Source organism: Grammomys surdaster, unplaced genomic scaffold (assembly GCF_004785775.1).
Source record: "Grammomys surdaster isolate TR1022 unplaced genomic scaffold, NIH_TR_1.0 126219, whole genome shotgun sequence".
In the NCBI taxonomy this organism is placed as follows: domain Eukaryota; kingdom Metazoa; phylum Chordata; class Mammalia; order Rodentia; family Muridae; genus Grammomys; species Grammomys surdaster.
The window spans coordinates 724,445-743,331 of NW_021621022.1; the positions used below are offsets into that span (position 1 = coordinate 724,445).

The following is an 18,887-nucleotide window of genomic DNA, read 5'->3' on the forward strand; positions in this document are numbered from 1 at the left end:
AGAGGAAGAGGAGGAAGAGGAAGAGGAGGAGGAGGAGGAGGAGGAGGAGGAGGAGGAGGAGGAGGAGGAGGAGGAAGAAAAACTATCAGACAGATATATCGAGTCTATGCTCTTTCAAGAGAACTTAGATACAAAGACTATATTTTTTGCTATTTTATTCATATATGATTTTACTAAATTCCTCAATGTTCAGCTTAAAACCAAGAAAGTTTTCTAAGAAAAAGCATATAAAGGCATAAAAGCATTTATATATTGCTAAGATTTTTTTCAGTAATAAAGTAATATAAAAACTCTACACTAGTCATTTGAGTCTTGGCATTTTCATAAACATTTTTATGGAAATCATGTTACATAGTTAATATGGATAATTTGCTTTAAGACTATCTTTATTCTTTTCAGAGAAACAGGAAACACTACCCTGGATTTCTACAGTACTTAAACTATTCCTTGTTGCCTCACGAAGGAATTAATGTGTTAGGACCCATTGAGAGGATTGCTGAGCTGTCAGAAAAAGACTGTAAAAGTGAACTCACGTGTTCTATAATAGATTTTCAAGTAGTTTATGTGAAAGTAAGTCACTCTCCAGTAACCTCCCTCTCCACCGTCTCCCAGCAACAATAAAGCCAGGCAGTGAATACTAAAGCAGGTTCTAGTGATGGCTCTTCACAGCAGTCTGTTAGTACTTTCCCTCCACCAAAGTGCCAATGTTTAGGGTGCTTCCCAGATTCTCCCGAGTGTGACAGGCTGTCAGAGAGTACTATCTTCATTCAGAGTCTTCTCAAGTGTATATAATAGCACACACTAACACAAAACCATGGGAAATATAAAACCTCAGTCAGAGAGGTTTTGTTCTACTGACACTGACACAGCAGACTTCCTGTTTATGATTTCAGATGTCCAGCCACACAATACTAATAAAAACTGAGTTGAGGACTTATTTTTTCGGTGGCCACCTCTGACTTGTGAATTTGTGTATGGTGGTGGTGAACATCCAAGCAAGTAACGGTTCCTTACTAGACATCAAGTGCCATGTTCTCGCTTTTTGGCTATCTCAGAGAAACTTTTATTTTCCCTGTTAGGTATAGTCATTACTTGACTAAACTATAATCAGTGTAATGAAAATGGATTGATGTTAATTTTTCAGTTAAAACAGAATTAAAGATTGTTTAAAATTTTTTTGTTTATGGTTTTTAGATTTATGTTTTGCCTGCTTGGATAGTAATGTACCATATGTGTTCCTTGGGACCTCCAGGTCCCCTGGACTTACAGATGGTGTAAGCTCTTTTGTGGTTTCTGGAAACTAAACTTTGGAGCTGAGGTGTTTCTCCAAGCCCAAGAAAAATTTCTTATTACCTTCTTTATTTTTGGTTAAATGTGAGCTTCAGATAAGATTCTGTGATCTGATGGCACCAGTAAAAATGGGTTTCTTGTGGAAATAACCTGTGACAATACTTACCTTATTAGGTTTAAGAGTTTTAGCCATTATGTTAATGTCTAACACTCTTCCTGGTTTGTGTTTTGTAAATGGTAGCCATTATAATAATATATAACAGCACTAAGACCTCTTATCTGTCATATTCCTTTTTTTTTTTTTTTGAAACAGGGTCTCTCATCAAACTTGGAGCTCACCAATTTAGCTAGACTTTTGCTGCTAGCAAGCAACAGTATTCTCCTGTCTTTACTCCCTTAGCACCAGGGTTATAGGCATGTGCAAATATGCCCAGCCCTTTTAAATCTGGTTTCTGGGGATTCAAGTGAAGTCTCCATGCTTTCAGGGTAAAGACTTTACTGACCGAGCATATTCCCTCTTCCCCTAGATTCCTATATTGACAGTAACCGGAAAAAAGAAAATGCAGTTCACTCTAGTTAAGCCCAGAAGAGCTTCACACAAGGAATGGAACCAGTCTAAGAAAGGAGGGTGGGAGATGGGAAAAGCTGGAGGGGTAGAGTCATTTAAGTCTTTTAACAGTGGCCATGGAGCTACCAGATAGGGAGTTTGCTCTCCTGGGTTTCAGTATCACGTTGGTCCAGGATTTCCTCACGACACTCAGGATTTTTCCTTTTGGAATGGTAATGGATATTCTGTGCCACCATATACTGTAAGTATGTAATTTACTTTTTGATGAGGGATGCAATTAAGAGACCGTCTTGAGTCTCAGAAGAGACATTGGGTTCTGCACTTTTAAACCATGTAAACAGTGTTAAGACTGTCACTGAAAGATTATGAGAACTTTAAAAACGGGACTAAATGCAGTTTCCATTATGATGTGGCCATGAAACTCTGGGGACAGGACAATAGAATGTGGTAGCTTGAATGAGCATGGCTCCCATAGGCACGTCCACTTGAATGCATGGTCCCCAGTTGGTGGAACTGTCTGAAAGGATTTGGAGGTGTGGCCTTATTGGAGGCTTATCACTGGAGGGTGGGCTTTAAAGTTTTGGAAGCTTCCTGCCATCCCTAGCGCCTACAATTTGAGATGGGAGCTCTCAGCTGATCCTGCTACATGTTTTGGCTCTGCCACCATGGACTGACTCTAGCCCTCTGGAACTTAGGCCCAATTAAGCAATTTTATGAGTTGCCTTGGTCACAGTGTCTTATAGCAATAGAAAAGTAACCATTACAAACCCCTTTCTAGATAATGTCTTCTTCACAAATGTTTGGGAGTCCCCAAGCATATAATTCAGATTTTTTTTCCACTCCCTGCCAGATTCCTGGCCTGGAACATGCGCCTTACTTCCAACATAAGGAAACATGATCTATGGTCATGTAGCCCAGAACAGAGTTCGCCATGCTAATGAGGTACCTAGAGGCCCTGCTAAAGGTATTTAATCTCGGGTCCACCCTGAGAAATTGGTACACATCCATTTTCCATGATGAACAACCAATAAACAGCTTGGAACCAAGAATTGTCTCTCATCTATCACTACCATGGGGGAGCATGGAGAAGACCTTCTCCTACAGAGCCACTGTGTAAGTCTCCAGAAGAAGGCTAACCACAGCCAAGCTGAGGACAATCACCACAGAGCTAAGTAGCACAGCCCCAGCCCCAGGCTAGACTCCATCCTCAGTCCAAGGGCCCCCAACAATCCTGGCCTCATTGTGGCCTGTGAACCCCCACACTTTGTTCCTGACTCCTCTATGCAAGTCCCAAGCAGCAGCTGGGTGTCCAGGGGTCAGGGAATACCAGCTTCAGCTTTCCCAGCCCTGACATATCTCAGAAGTTCCCTGAAGCCCAGCACCCACCCCGCGGTGGCGATGGAGTAAGTGCAGTCAAACTCCATGCCAGTCACTTCCCCAGTGGCAGGGCAGAACAGGTCCCACAAAGTCATGGAGATTCTCCTGCCTATGTCCTGCCTCTGAGTGCTGAGACTAAAGGTGTGTGCCACCACTCCAGGCAGGATACAACTCTTTCTGCTCTGGGGCTGTTCTTGTTCAGCGGCAGCCACCTGCATGCTTCTCACATTTAAAACAAAACTCAAACTTTTCTATGACCTACAATTTCTGTGATTAAACCCATCTTTTTCTTTAATCTTCCATCTTTTTCCTTGTAACTCATTTGGTTTCTTTAAAAATTACTATTGTTGTGAGGACGGAACCTTATGCATGGGACGCTAAGCAAACACTGCATCACTGAGCAAGACGCTTAGCCTGGCTCTCCTCCCTGTCTTGAACACAGTGCTCTCCCGCAGGGCCTTTGCAGACACTATTCTCTGTATTTAAGTTGCCTGGGTCTTTGCCAAGTTCACTTCCTCTCTTCTCAAAGTCGGACTTACAGCCTTCTAAGGACTCTATCTAAAGCCATGGTTCTCAGCCTTCCTAACTCTGAGACCCTTTAATACAGTTCCTCATGTTGTGGTGACCCTCGGCCATAAAATGGTTTTCCCTGCTACTCCTAACTGTAATTTTATTACTGTTATGAACTCTAATGTAAATATCTGATAATGCAGAATATCTGATGTCTGACCCCTGGGGGTTAGACCAACAGGCTGAGAACTATGGGAAGTATCTCCCGATTTCTAGTTTCTGATCTGGAATGGTCTCAGCCCCATCCCCTGCCACACTAATCTGTTTCTTCACTGAAATATAATATAAACTTTATAGAGGCAAAGGTGACTGGCTCAGAGTTAAGGTATTCAATAAGTTCCAGGAAACAGAGTTAAGGAACTGTAGGATTTGTAACAAATACTGGAGGAAACAGACCAAAGTAACTGCCAAAACAACACTATCCAAGTGAGACAAAAAGACACAATACATATTCAGTCATCTAGTACATACTGCAACAAATGAAATAAGAAATTGCACTTAAGGATGTAATAGAAGAACATTTCCCAATAGTGACCAAACTGTATCTGCAGAAAACGCTTAAACAAAGTGGGCATATAATCTCCAATGCTGAGGCATAGCCTGGTTAAACTGCTGTTGTTTGAGTGAGAAGAGCTCATGCAGTCCAGGCTGATGTTGCCCTTGAGCTCTAGATCCTCCGGCCTGCACATCCTGAGATCTGGGATTATAGGCCTGTGTTCCCATACTCCACTATGGATAGGCAGATGTTCACAAGAAATGAAGGAAAACCTTTCCAGACCTCCTGGCAGAAGATACAATCACAAGAAAGGAGGACGTCAGGCTGACCTTACCCTTCCTCTAAGAAATTATACATCAGAAAATAAATAAAGAATATCTGCAGTTTCTTTTTCTTTTTTTTTTTCTTTTCTTCTTTTTTGGTTTTTTCAAGACAGGGTTTCCCTGTGTAGCCCTGGCTGTCCTGGAACTCACTCTGTAGACCAGGCTGGCCTCGAATTCAGAAATCCTCCTGCCTCTGCCTCCCAAGTGCTGGGATCAAAGGCGTGCGCCACCACTGCCCAGCTGCAGTTTCTATCAAAGGTAGCAGAACCCTAAACTATCACATCTGAGTAACCGCCACCCAGGAGTTAATGGAGAAAGTAGTCAGAAAGATGCTTCAGTGCGTAATGGTGATTGCTGTCAAGCCTTATGTCTCAGTCTGATCCCCAGGATCCACACAATGGAAGGAAGGTAATGGACTCCCGCAAGCTGTCCTCTGACCTCCACATGTATACCACGGCACACAGAAACACATGCACACACATAAACACACATAAAAATAAAATAATGGGGCTGGAGAGATGGCTCAGTGGTTAAGAGCACTGACTGCTCTTCCAGAGGTCCTGAGTTCAATTCCCAGGAACCACATGGTGGCTCACAACCATCTGTAATGGGATCTGATGCCCTCTTCTGGTGTGCATGAAGACAGATACAGTGTATTCATATATAATAAATAAATAAATCTTTAAAAAAAAACCATAAAACCAAAAAAAGTCATAAAAATAAAATATAAAAAGCAAATATATATGCATATACTATATCTGCATTCTACTCATTATATATTAAACATAGATATATGATGTATATAATGTGTACATATATAATGTAGGTGAAAATAGCACCTGAACATAGATCAAAGTCAAATGATTAATGAAATTAAGATTACAGAAAAGAACTAAATATAAAATATCTCAATCATACTTTTTATGGAGGTGATTCTAATTTTGAGATATGCAGATAACAGCATTTTTCTTATTTTTAATATTTAGCAACTAAGGTCATTTGTGGTACAGAAATATTTTCCTAAATGCTCAGCAATTTCTCTTCAAACCCCATCCATGAATTTTTGGTCATATTCAAGGCTTATGCTTAACATAAGGACTTGCTCACACGATAAAAAGATTACCTATTTTAGTTGACTTTGGAAATACTCCTTAAAAAAAATAAACCACAGGGGCTGGGGACATGGCTCAGCAAGCAAGAATATTTGCTTTCCAAGTAAAAGGACTGCAATCTGAATCTTCGGAACCACATAAAACTTGGCATGACCACATCCCACACCTTTTCTAACTCCTGTGTTGGTAGTTGGAGACAGATATATCCTAGAACTTGCTGGCCAGCCAATCTTGTCAAAATAGCAAGCTTCAGTTTCAGTAAGAGACTGTTTCAAAAACCAAAGTAGAGAGCAAAATAAGATCCCCAAACATTTTCTTCTGAATTCTACAGGCACATGCATGGAAGCATATACCACAAACACTCCAAATTGTAGTTTGAACCCATAGAAAGGTATTTCTTTAGCTTAGAAAGGTGAAGAAAATTATTTGGATTATTCTATTTAATGAACACTTATGCCATACTTGCCTCCTAACAACATTGTTGCTATTAGCTGTTTAAGTGTGGTTTGAATGAGAACTGCCCCCATAGGCTTATATATTTGAATGTTTGGTTCCCAGTTGGTAGAACTTTTTGGGAAGGATTGGAAGGTGTAGCCTTGTTAGAGGAGGTGTGTCTCTGGGGGTGAGCTTTGAGGTTTCAAAAGCTCAGACTATTCCCAGTGTGTCTCTGTGTGTCAGGCTCTCAGTCTCCCTCCTCCCTGTCTCCTGATTGTGTCTCAATAATGAGTCCTTGTTACTGCTCCAGCACCACGCCTGATTGCCTGCTTCCATGTTCCCTGCCATGATGGTCACAGAGCCTAACTCTTAGAAATTGTAAGTCACAAATAAGGACTTTGCCTTGGTCACAGTGTCTTAACACAATAATAGAAAAGTAACTAAGACAGTAATATCGTGATTTGTATTTGAACCCTTAGTGTGCCAGTTTTACTGTAGGATAATCTCTCTCTTCCTCTCCTCTCTCTCCCCTCTCCCCTCTTCCCTCTCCCCCCCCCCCTCTCTGAAACAGAGTTTCTCAGTTTCTCTGTGTTGACCTGGAACTCAGTTTGTAGACTTGAAGTCAGAGATTCACTTCCCTCTGCCTCCCAAGTGCTGAAATTAAAGGCAGCTACATTCTTAAGTGCTAGTTTATAAGGTTAAAAAAAAGAAAATACTCCTTAGATAGCTACTTTGAAATAATTTCCTCAATTATTAATTTCTTACTGCATCTGCGACATCTAGAGCTCATGGCCCCACTTCCAGTTTCCTTTCATGCTATTGTTAACGTTCAGTAACTCTGTAGCCAGGTGTCCTAGTTAGAGTTACTATTGCTGTGATAAAACACCATAACCAAAGCAAGCTGGGGAAAAAGGTTTATTTGGCTTACACTTCCACATCATAGTCATAATTGAAGGAAGTTGGGACAGGAACTCAAATTGGGTAGGAATCTGGGGGCAGGAGCTGATGCAAGGGTCAAGGAAGGGTGCTGCTTACTGGCTTGCTCCCATATTAAACTAGAATCTCAACTCACTGGGCCTATAGTAATAATCTCTGAATCAGTTTCATGGTCTTTCCACCATTATCCCACAGCCTTAAATCCATTCCCACACAGATTTTCCAGATCTCTGCCTGAATTAACACTCATTAAGCTCTTTAGTAGTATAGCGTACCTCCTCATGGACTACTTTCTAGCTCTTCTCTGGGGCCTGCTTAGTCTTAACTGGTTATGGGTCTAAAGACAACTATTGGTGGGTTTTGAGGGATAGCAGTAATGTCTTGTGTGACTTTTTTTTTTCCAGAGAAACTCACTGCTGGTTTAGCAGACAATGAAGGATTAATTTCCCAGTCAAAGGCAGAAGAGGCAGTATTTCAGAGAGTGGGAGAGAGAGTAGGGGTACATCTGCTGAGGTTGTAAACTACTTCCTCAGGTGAGATAAAACCCTTGAGAATCTCAGGGTTCAGAGATCTCAGATTCAATAGGATCCTCCCATATATCTCCACCCCAAGTTACAGGGTCCCATTCTTTACCAGTTAATGCCCTTACTTTAACAGCTGATATCTTCCAAATGCCATGATTTGAATTTTCACCATAATTTGGCAACCTTATATGAGGGCTTCCATTTGCTTTTCTATAGTGTGAGCTGTAACGGCTTCTGGAGAGAAGATTCACTTCCAGGGCACACTTAGAAACCTAGACTGCAGCTGTGCAGCTGGAGCTCCATTTTATCACTGTGCATTGTCCTTCAACAGATTCCAAAATGCTAGAAGTTGGTTAATTTTTTTTTTAACCACAGAGCTCATTCTTTTCCCTTGTGAATTTATCCAGAGATGCTAGGAACAACCAACCAGTGTCATCATTTTTCCTTATTTTTCCACAAATTGCCAAAAGTTTTATGTACAGACTCACCAAATCTGTTGCCTCTCACAAGTGGTAAATCAGGATAATCAAATACATTTGTCTCCTTAAGATTGTAAAATAGTTCACACCATGGGCTTTCAGTACTGAGTTTCCAGGAGAGGCTTCAGTAACTGGAGAGGCTTCAGTAATTTGCTGGCGAATTGGAAAGCCTTATCCAGATACTTAAAAATTCATCTGTAGGGCTGGAGAGATGGCTCAGTGGTTAAGAGCACTGACTGCTCTTCCAGAGGTCCTGAGTTCGATTCCCAGCAACCACATGGTGGCTCACAACCATCTGCAATGTGATCCAATGCCCTCTTCTGGTGTGTCTGAGGAAAACTACAGTGTATTCATATACATAAAATAAATAGATAAATAAAAAAAAATTCATCTGTATACTTCTGCTGTTCTAGAACCATTTCTAGCACCAAAAACATCTGTATTAGTCAAGGTTTTCTAGAGGAACAGAACTTCGGAATGAAACAATACGTGTGCATATATAGAATGGCTTGCAGGCTGGGGTCCAGCTAGGCCAACAATGACTGTTTACAATGGAAGGTCCACAAACCTAGTAGTCATTCAGTCCACAAGAGTAAATGTCTCATTTGGTTTCATGTCAGTGAAGGAATTGACTTGCTAGGAGAGCAAGAGAAAGCTTCCCTTTTCCATGTTCTTTTTATAGGCTAACCAGCAGAAGGTGTGGCCCAGATTAAAGGTAGACCTTCCCACCTCAAAAGATCTAGATTAAATGTATATGTTCCTATCTCAGAGATCCAGATTAGAAGTGGGTCTTCTCACTTCAAATGATTTAATTAAGAAAAAAAAAAAGTCCCTCGCAGGTGTACCCAGACATTTGGATTTTAGTTAATTCCAGGTGTAGTTAAGTTGACAACCAAGAATAGCCATCACACCAGGGGAGCACGCATCATGGCATATGGAAAAACAGCATGTACAAATCTATATGGCAGAGTTTGGTTGAGGTTGTTCCTCCTTCAGGACTGCATTATGTCATCTGAAAGTGTTTACTTAAGCTCCTCTGGGCTGCCACCATGGCAGCTGTGACATCACAGAGAAGTTGAAGGGTTTGGGGCCTGATAATCAAGTATGTTAATGCGAATGCTGTGTCCATTAAAAAAAAGTCACCGCTGTATAAGAAACTTTAAAAAGGATTCTTTTAGAAGCTACTTCAAAAAATCATTAAAGTGATCTACGGAGTATCACAAATATTTTCTCACTATATGGATGCATCTATTTGTAAAAGATCTATTTTTGTTATTTTTAATTATATGTATTTGTGTGTGTGTGCACATATGTGCATGCAGGTGCCACAGAGGCCAGACGTACCAGGTGTCCCTGGAATCAGAGTCACAGGCAATTTTCCCAGCATGGGTGCTGAGAAGCAAACTCCAATCTTCCGGAAGAGCTATACATGCTCTTAACAGCTGAGCCATCTCTCTAGCCCCGGGAGGTACTTATTTTAAGATGTGTATAGTATGAATGTATAGTGCTTTTGAGTCATAAATATAATTATGCAACTACAAAAGTATTTTGAATTGCCGTTAGGAGAATATGAATTATTAAAATAGCTCAAACACTATTTTTATCTCTAAAAAAGAAGCATATATTTAACACCAAAGATACACAAGTAATAGAAGCTTAAGGCGAATTGTAAAATATACCAGGTTATAAAGAGCATTTTATTTACCTTGATAAAAGTGTTACTTTTAGTTCCCTAGATTTAAGCCCATTTAGCAAATAACTGTCGACTTAGCATTTACTGTGAATAATGAGAGAAGTACATGCAACTCCTATGCTTTCTTTTCCACTAAGAGTGAAAGCCTTTTCAGTCCCATTGTTTCTGAGTCGTAGTCTGTAGTAATGCTGGGCTTGAACTCACAGTAGTCCTCATGCCTCAGCCTCCCAAGTGGATTACAGGCACTAAGCACCATGCCTGGCTCTTTTGGGTCTTATGAAGGAAGCAGGACTGACGGCCTACAGAACTATAGCCATGCACCAAGAATTAGAGCCATGGATAGCCATGCACAAAGGACTATAGCCATGCAGGGCTATACCCATGCACTAAGGGTTAGAGCCATATAGGACTATAGACACACACTAAGGATTAGAGTCATACAGAACTAAAGCCACACCCTAAGGACACCATTGCTTTTATTCAGCCTTGTCCTTCAAAGCCCCCTCCTGCTCCAGACTTGCCCTAAATGTGAGTGTTCCTTGGAGTTCCTGGCCAACTAGACAGCATTCTGGTCCTCTTGGCCTCCCCCATGGCTTTAGCTTACATTTCAGTGACTGCAGAGATCCAGACTTTACACTAACCTTCCTGGGAAAGGTCCCCCATAGTGTAAAGGATGTGTTTCTTCTCCTGGCCCTGAGGTTCACACCACCTCGCTCACCCAAAGACAGGACTGTGCATCCCTTGACCTCATTCAGCTAATGACTTCTCTTGGAGTCTTCTCTTCAGCCCTCCTGTCTCTGGGCACATGGCAGCGGTTCTAACAGGTTCTGTTTTACAATTCTTTTACATTCCAACTTTTACATCTCCAGGATCCTGACGAGGCATATGTGACTAACTGTTACTCCCATCCGACATCTTCTGGAGGTTTCCTCTTTCTTACAAGTTCTGAGTTGAGGCATCACAAGAATTGACTCACAAAGTAGTCACCCTTTGAAATTCTGTGCTAAATTTTCTGTTGACTTGTAGGATTAAAAAAAAAAAACATTGCTTTCCCCCCCTCAAAGCATATCTATTCGTCCTAAAAAGCTAAAAAATAAAAATAAAAATTTCCATTCCGGTACCAATACAAATTCCTCAGCATGATTATTCTGAATAATGAGGCCCTGGCCATCTGTCCAGCTTCCTTCTGACCCCTTTTCAAGCCCCACCCAGCACCCGTTTCCACATCTATCATCAGGCCCCAGTGTTCACTCTGTTCTCTTTTTATTCTTAGCTGAACTAACCACCCAGGAAGTCACCATCTTTCTTTCAACAGACTCCCCAGGTGACACTAGCTATGGAAAGCTGTGGAGGCCAAGAGAGCTCACTCAGCTCGTGCCTCTCAGCAGGCAACCTCACAATCTTTCTCATAGCATATGCCTCTTGGATTTCTAAAGCGGGAGCTGGAGGAGAGTGTGGGAATTAAAATCATAAAACCCAAACAAGCAATAACTTAACATGCTAGGGAAGAAAAGCACACATTTCTGTTGTACTTTCTTGGAAGAAATTGGGTGATAAACATGAAATTTATAACCCCACCAGGCCAGACTTTTGACGATAGATAAATGTCACGCATACCTTCCTGTTTATAGTGCAGGGACTTTGTCAGCATTTAGTTTTCCCGTATTTCATTCTCTCTAATGTGGGTACTCTATGCTGCAGGTGTCTATGCTGTAGGTGTCTAGGAGAGCCGCTGGGTCTTTACTCCTCTCTTGGTTCAGTAATCTCCACCCCCAAAATGGTCATAACAGTCCCCAGATTCTTTTACTCCGGAAAATGTTCCATTTTCACTATTCTAAGTAGTCTTCTCCTGACCAGTGTCTTCCAACACAGATTCTAAGAACCAAATATTTTTCTTTCTGAAGACTTTAAATTGTTGCTTTATCTCAATTAAGATAGAGATCTTTGCTGTAATAGGGCGGACGGATCCCATCGAAGCGTATTTCCCTGCTCTTAACTCATCTACCTATAAATAGCGCCGCTCACCGAGCTGAGTCACCAAAACCCAGAGTTTACTCAAAATAGCTCTTAAGGACTGCTGGAATCGAGTCGCTCCAGTGGTGACAGATTGACCACACACCCATCAAGCTGGGCCACGGACCAGAGCCATAGAACTGGCTCCTAACCACCAGGCGCCCAGAGGGCTAGTCAGGCGAGTAGGACTCTAGTCTCTGGGATCTCGAAGTCTGGACTCAGGAGCCAGCTGGTGGCCAGGCTCCGCCTTGACCGAACAGAGCCCTCCCCGCCCTTTAGGAGTTGGGAGCCGCGGGGGGCCCGGCACCCGGCACCGCCCTCGCCCAATGCACACACAATGGGGCGCGTCGAGGGGCCGCCCGGCTCGAGCTTCAGACCAACTCCCCCGCTGGACCCTCGATTGCTGCCAAACCACCTGATGGCCTGCGACTATTGCCCACCCTCCCGAGGGTGCAGACTTAAGAGCAGCAGCCGGGGGGTTGGGGGGAGAAAACGGAAGTGCCACCCCCTGCAGGGCGGGTGGTGACGTCACCCTACCGCCAGCCTGTAGCGGGGGTGGCTGCCCATCACGTGATCCACGCCCCTCCGAGTCCCGCGCGCGCGCGATCCCTCCCCCCCCCACCAAACTCCCACCTCTCCCGCCTCCTCTCCCCAACTTTCGCCCTCCCTACTCCCTTACCGCTGTCAACAGCGCCAGCTCCGCCTTCCCCTTGCCTTGGCGCCCCCACCAACGGAGACGCAGCGGGCTCCCGAGCTCAGGTCCCCGCTCCATGAGCGCGGGGGTACCCCTTCTCCCACCCTGTCCCCAAATCCAGGCGCTCAGGGTGCGTGGGCCTCGGGGGTGCAGTGGCGGCGGCGACAACAGTTCTCTACTCATTCCTCCCACCGTGGACCAGGCGGACTCTGCAGGTCTGCGTTCAAAGGGGACCGAGACATACGCACGGCCTCCCGGGAGCCCCCTCCTCACCCTGCGGCCCGCTCCGTCCGCCAGCCCTGCGGAGCTTCGTCTCCCGTGGGGGCCACGTGCAGATCGCCTCCTGGAGCCCCTCACTCTCTTCTCTCCATGCACGCCCGGGTTACAGCTTTTTTTTTTTTTTTTTTTTTTTTTTTTTTTTTTTTTTTTGCTGTCGCTGCTGCTGCTCGTTCTATTTCCTTACCCCCCGCCCCCCGCCACGGTTCCCTTCTAAAAGTGGAGCCTGGAGGAGGGAGAAAAGAAGCCAGAGTCGAAAGGGGCGGTGCGCACTGACCTGTCAGCGACGGAGGAAGACCCCCGGTCTGGGCGAGCTCTCCAGCCAGTGGGGGCACTGGAGCGCAGGGCTCGAGCGGAGCGGCGGCGGCGCTCGACCAGGTGTCCCGTAGGCCGGTCTGCGCCGCCCTCTCCCTCGGCGCCGCGCTCCCCGCCCCAACATCGGGGACCAGGGAACCCCCCAGCTCGATTTTTTGTGCAGTTTCAGCAAAGCTCCGAGGAAGTTGGTCCTTTTGTTCCACTATTTATAGATTGCGTCAACATTGCGAAAAGAAGAAGGCGGAGCGGTGGCCCCTCCCCCGCCCCTCGGCCCGCTCCCAGGAGAGAAAAGCCCCAGCACACGACCTAAGTACACAGCGCGCCAGCCGCCCGCCCCCGGGCCTCCTGCTCGCCACTTCCCCCTCCCCCCCGCCCGGGCCCGAGCGCTGCCAACCCCGTCACGTGCCCTCCCGGGAAAACCAGCTCCCCTGGGCTGTGCGCCGCCCGCCTGGTTCCGTGGCAGCGGCCTCCGCCCTGCAGCGCTCCCCAGCTCGTGGCTGGGGTCGCCGGCCCGGGTGATGTGTACGATCTGGGTACCCGAACTCTAGCCACTGGACGGGGGATCCCCCGGACCCGCGTCTAGCGCGGAGTGGCCCCGAGCTTCCCGCTCGCTCAGGCGTCTCTACCCCCCTCCGTCTCTGGGAGCGCCACCGCCCTACTTGCAGAGAGCGCGCGCGTTTGGGCCTCGCTTCGGAGCCCACGGCCTGGACAAGTCCCCATGCCCCCTCGTGTGGCGGCACTCGCAAGCCTTGGCTTGCTAGGCCGTGCTCCCCGCACCGATGGCCAACGGGCGTGAGGGGTGCGGGGGTGGCTCGCAGCAGCTCCCAGGCAAAAGCGCGGGGCGCGGGAAGCGCGGGGCGGACGCTCTGGATCCGCAGGTGCAGCTAGCTTCATGCTAGCTTCCTTCTCGCTTTCCCAGCCGCTTCAAGACCCTGGAATTTGTGCATCCCACCCTTGACGAGGGAACGCGGGTTTTGAGGACTTACAATAAAGGCAAACCATTACAAGTTGCCATTAAACCCCGAGGACGAAGTGATAGGCCCTTCCAAACCCCGAAGTGAAACCGAGCGCCCTGCTGGCCTAAAGCCTAGGCGGAGGCTCGGTGTAAACAAAAAGTGCGATAAACACCAAAGGCAGGCCTTCCAATAAAGCCAAACGTTAAGTGGTTAGTTTAAGCGTAATTAACTTCCTAGCTTCTAGTCCCTTTCCTAAGTAGTTGATTTAGAACGCAGTTGTACTTTTCAGGATCAGAATAGAGAAGTCGGCTACCAAATCACTGGTTCAGGAAAACAGGCTGAACTCGGATGAGAACAGGAAACGCGTCGGACCTTTCCCGGCTACTGGGAGAGTGGTAAACAATCTAGAAGAACTTCCCCGCCCCATGTTCGGACTACCATCACTCTTCAGCACTACCCACTGTGAGGGGCTTGGAAGTTGGGTAGAGGGGTGGGTCTAAACCTGGTAGAGCTTTTCCAAGATTTAGTAGGAGAGGAAATACGTTTGCCTAGAGTTGAGAAACCTTTCCAGATTTAGGCCCGCTTTCCTTTTCTCTTTCCCTTTCTTTCTCTCATTCATATTCTCTCTCTCTCTCTCTCTCTCTCTCTCTCTCTCTCTCTCTCTCTCTCTCTCTCTCTCTCTCTCTCTCTCTCGGAGAAACTTTAGATTCTAAAGCTTAGAGCGTGGCTTACAAGCTTGCCGTGTGTTTGCTAAAAGAAGGAAGTCAGACTATAATATAAAGTGAACTTTTGCAGTGGTCGCTTCCTTTCTAAAGTTGGGAACTGCAGGCCTGACCGGCTTCGGTCGCCCACACCTGGAGGTATGCAGAGCCTAGGGCGGGAGCTCATTCTTTCTTCCCCTTCCTCTGCAGTGTATCCAAAGGCCCTAGCTACTCACCTTCCCGTCTTTCTACGCTGTTCATTTTTCAGCATTTGGAAAACAAACCTCTTAAAAAAGCAAATTCGTTTCTTTGACACTTTGGTAACAGCAATATCTACATATTACGTTTCTTTGCATTTCGTAAACAAGTCAGGGCCTCCGGATCCTTCCCACCCCTGCAAGGGTCAGGGTTGGTCAAGGCGTGGTCATGGTTGCTTTACACCGTCCCCAGGCTAAGGCTCAGGGTCTCAGCTATTTTGTCAAGGTACCGGCTTTCCGCCCCTACTGTGTTCTTTCACGGTCTTCCTAGCCGCGGAGAGGAGGGAAGGAAAGCAAAACGAAACCACTTCAGGCTCATCCGTCACTGCACTTCCCTCAAGGCAGCGGTGGCAGACCAAAGTGTAGGGTCGCGAAGATTGGCCGAGATGGGGGTGGGGTGGGGGAGCTGTTTCTGGAGGAAGCCCAGGCATTGCCAGGATCTGTCCTAGGCTACGAGAGTCCCCCCATCTCCGGAAGAGTGACAGTACATCAATCTTGCATGGAGAGTTTGGTCTGGGTCTCGAAGTTGAAGACTGTTTGGGACCTTGCAAAAGTAAGGGAGTGTGACATTGGAGCGAGTTTGGCTTCCAGTGGCAGATCTCTTAGCAGAGTCTCGGGCAGGAGCGCAGGCGAGGGCGCGCAAAGGCCTCTTGGGACTAGAGGCCCACGGAATTCTTGACCCGCTGAAATTGGATAAGCATCTTGCCCACACTGAAACAACCAAATATACAATGTAAAAGACTTCACGAAACTAGTGGCATCTCTTTTCCCTCATAGGAGTCATTGCAGTGACAGAGGCGGCCTCTGGCAGGTTTCAAAGGGGCGAGTGGGCAGACTTAGAGACTACAGACTTTAGCAGTTAAGGGAAAGCATCTTCACGAGGTGAAGGTAACCAAACACAAGTGGTACGCTCAGGAATGGCAGCTGGTGTCAGTCTGGTCAGTTAAAGTGTGTCCTCGCTTCCCCTTCTTCCCCCACAGAGAAACAACACTGACTTGAAGCAGCTACACTGTCACCCCACCCCCATCCTTTCCTTACAGCACACTTTATTCTGTTTAGTAACACCTTTCTTGCAGCAGTATCTGTGGGTCTGTGCAAGTGTGAGAAAGACCTGCAGAGTCTCAGGGAGTCGAAAGTGGAAACCGTTTGCTGGAGTGCTCGTTCTGCTCACCCACACCTGACTTAAGGACTTAGCAGACAGCCATTACCCTTCCAGCTGCTCAGAGTCGCTTTCGCCCTGAGGTCATTTCGCTCTGTAAAACCTGAGACTAGGAGTCGTGCACGTATTTGCATTGTTCAGACTCAGCTTCGCCAATAATTTATTTAACCACAGGACTCAAGAAATGGCCTTGCCTTTCAGAGCCACGGAATGGAGTTCTCTTGGTCGAACCTTGGAAAGGCGGAGTTGGTCTCCTGGTACTGTTTTGTCATTCCAAAATGTGGTGTTTCTTATTTCTACCCCCCAGGAGCACATTGGTAAAGATCAGAAAGCCTCTGAAAGGGAAGGCCCACTCTACCCTCTTTGTCTCTACATGGGTGAGACAACCTACCTATGAAATAGACCCTTATGCTCTCTTTTTAGCTTTCCCCCATTTCTTAAAAAAAAATAAAATGACTCAGCACAAAAGCTAGTTTTGACTCAAGAGATTATAAGAAGGTCTGCGTTTACCAAGTTCGCCTTTTGGTCGTATTATATGGCTACTTTTCTCAGTCTCTGGCAAATGACGAATTTTCGTGAACGGGTTCCATGGGGTGCTGCGGCTAAAGTGGTTGTCTGTGATTGGGAAGCTGGTCTTCCCCTCTACTCTTTCTAAATAAGAAAGCACGCGCTTTTTAAAAATCCCCCACTCTTGCGTTTTTAGTTAAAAAAAAAAACAACCCATGCATTCATAACTAATGCTATGCCTGAGCTAAAGTTAAGACGTAAGTGCTCAAACTGCTGTCCCTTTGTGCAGTCCTTAGAGCCATCGAAACCCCTGTCCTTTGCGCTTGCCACTGAAACCCGCGTCAGACACCTCGGTGTCGAGTCCAGTTTGGAAATAAATCCACGCCTCTCGAGGTGAAATGGGAGCATGCCCAAGCGATGCATCTGGCTTTAGATTTTATGAGGAATATGGTCTGGAAAAGGGAACGCCTGTTTTAGCCAGCTGAATGCCCTGCCGGAGTCCTCCTGGAATTCCTCCTGCAAACAGCGCGCCTGGCCTCGACCCACAGGGCCTCAGGCGACCTCTGGGCGCTGAGCTTTTGAGTTAACCCTCCAGCAGCGAGCTCTCCGCGGCCTCAGCCGGGGTCGCTAAGCTGGGGCTGACTTCAACCAAAGGAGGAAGTTTAAGGTTGTAGATCAGATGTCCTGAAGCGGGCTGGAGAAAGGGAGAAGAGACTCTGCCTTTGCGGTTAGTTGCTAAAAACCTCGGACACCTCGCGCTCGTTGCGAGGCGAAGAAAACTCCCTTGGGGGAAACACTAGTGTACCCAAGACCGTGCCAAACACTCCACAAGTCCCAAGGTAGCGTTCCACCCCCGCCCACTACCAGGTTCTTTCACAATCCAGCGGGTTTCTGGCGAGGGTTCGGCGTGGGCTAGGGGCTAGAAAGAGATACAGGAGCCGAACCCTCTTTTTTCCTCCCGCTCAGCCCAGGAAACCTTGAAGCGGTTAAAAAAAAAAAGGCGCGACGCGTTGGAGTGTGGGGACGGTGACACGGTTCACTCGGTGTCGGGGTAGGATCCGGGGGTGGGGGGCAGGTGGATCAGCAGGGAGCAAGCGGAGGCTGCGAGTCAGAGTTTCTGCTACTGGGGGGTGGGGGGTGCTTCCAAAGAAAAGAATGGAGCCCGCAGCGGAGAGCTCCTGGATACGGTGATGTCCGAGGAGTGCGTGGGCACAGACTCCCTACAAGGGAAGAGACTCCCCTGTGGGCTTCTCTCTGAGCGGGGCTTGACCGGTGCCAAGCGCGGGGCACCGGGGTCACCAAGTCGCCTTCAGAGCCAGCGGAGGCGCTTCGTCATTCAGGGCTGCGGAGAGGGTGGCTCATCGAAAGTAGCACCCCTCGGCTCGCGCACCCGCGGAGACGGAAGAGAGCCTCGGTAACCAGAAGCCGAGTTGAAAACCACCTAGTTTCCCAAGTTTGTAAAATGAAAATCCTCACAGAACTACGCCCATTTCCCATTCCAGAAGAAAACCAAAGCAAGCCTAAAGTCAGGCCTCCGACGGTATTCGAACTTTGTGTCCCCACCCTGCATGCTCAGGCATGGGCTGCGGAGCGTGGGTGCGCTGGGTGCAAGGCTGGTCACCTCCAGGGAATCATAGCAGGAAATGCTTTGCCTGGCTTTCGATCACCCAGTCAAAACATTTGGTAGTATCTCGAAATAACTTTTTTGATAGTCTGGAAAAAACAAACAAAACTCCCAGCACAAATAGAACAACTAACAGACTTGCATTTATCCCCAATTATAGTGAGAACTCTCTCTACCCCATTAATGGAAAGAACTGAAAATTTCAAGATTTGGCGGCTTCCCACAGCTCTTGGCTGCTGTTTCTCGTTTTTCACCTGATTCTTTCCTCTCCCTTTCCCCCTTCTCCACTATCACTTTCTGTCTTATTTTTCCTTTTCAGGTACTTGTTTCAATCATATTTCCTACAACAATGCATAGCCCTTACACCTTAGGCAGCCTATATACCGCAGTTTACATACCCTCGCAAAAACAACCATGTTTTGGTTCTTTTTAATGTACAGCCACTGATAATTGTACACTGTGTGTGCGTGAGAGTCTCTCTCCCTCTCTCTCTCTCTCTCTCTCTCTCTCTCTCTCTCTCTCTCTTCCCTTCCCTTCCCTTCCCTTCCCTTCCCTTCCCTTCCCTTCCCTTCCCTTCCCTTC

At 46.5% G+C, this 18,887-nt stretch overlaps 1 long non-coding RNA gene across 1 annotated transcript in view; it reads right to left on the reverse strand.

Annotated features, from left to right (window-relative positions):
- The window catches only part of LOC114613526, a 42,944-nt gene extending 29,778 nt beyond the window's left edge, over positions 1-13,166 (reverse strand). The window contains exon 1 of the long non-coding RNA XR_003710188.1: positions 13,064-13,166. This is a non-coding gene — a long non-coding RNA (uncharacterized LOC114613526). The remainder of the gene's footprint in view (positions 1-13,063) is intronic.
- Between the last annotated feature and the right edge of the window lie 5,721 nt (positions 13,167-18,887).